This window comes from Penaeus monodon, chromosome 19 (assembly GCF_015228065.2).
Source record: "Penaeus monodon isolate SGIC_2016 chromosome 19, NSTDA_Pmon_1, whole genome shotgun sequence".
NCBI lineage: Eukaryota > Metazoa > Arthropoda > Malacostraca > Decapoda > Penaeidae > Penaeus > Penaeus monodon.
In genome coordinates this window covers 18,495,295-18,496,023 of record NC_051404.1, presented here as the reverse complement: position 1 = coordinate 18,496,023, position 729 = coordinate 18,495,295, and positions in this window count along the sequence as shown.

The window sequence follows — 729 nt, the reverse complement described above, 5'->3', positions numbered from 1 at the left end:
GACTAATAGACAAATGAGTTACGAACAGTAATACATTTCACTGAAACAATATGTAAAAACGACCCACACACGTGTCCAACTAAAATCACATTTAACAACGTGGATCCGTTTCTATAAAATCTAAGTTTCTATTTGCCGTGAAAATGTTTGCACAGCAATTCATATGTTACCAGAGCTATTGCATATATGACTCTTCATTAGCATCATAAATGTAAAAAAAAGAAGAAAACTATCAATACGATAAAAAAAAAACATTCTTTTGTTAATCAGTTCACAATGACGAAGTTAACATAGTTAGTTAATTTCCCAAATACGAATGTTGCAGCGGGAATCTTTTGTTTCTCATCTACATACCGAATGCAGATGAATTATTCAAATTGCATGACAGACTAACTAGGGTGCGCCCGAGCCATTAGAAAGTAGAAAAATCCTTAACAAAAGGCAGAGTTGTATAAAGTGAACGCAACTCTTTATGCAAAGGTGTTTTCATATACGAACAGAACTCGTGCCGGAAGATTGAATGAAATCGGACAGCGGCAGTTATGGTTGGCCCTCTGGTTAAGTGTACATGGTGGCTGTGTGTACGGTATTTTGATTCATACACAAGCATGAACGTACAGATTCTCATACTTGCGGACGCATATTTGTCTTTGTCTGTCTCTATCTACCTCTCCCCCTCTCTCATGCACATAAATAAACCATATAACATAACTAGACGCAGACATAGGT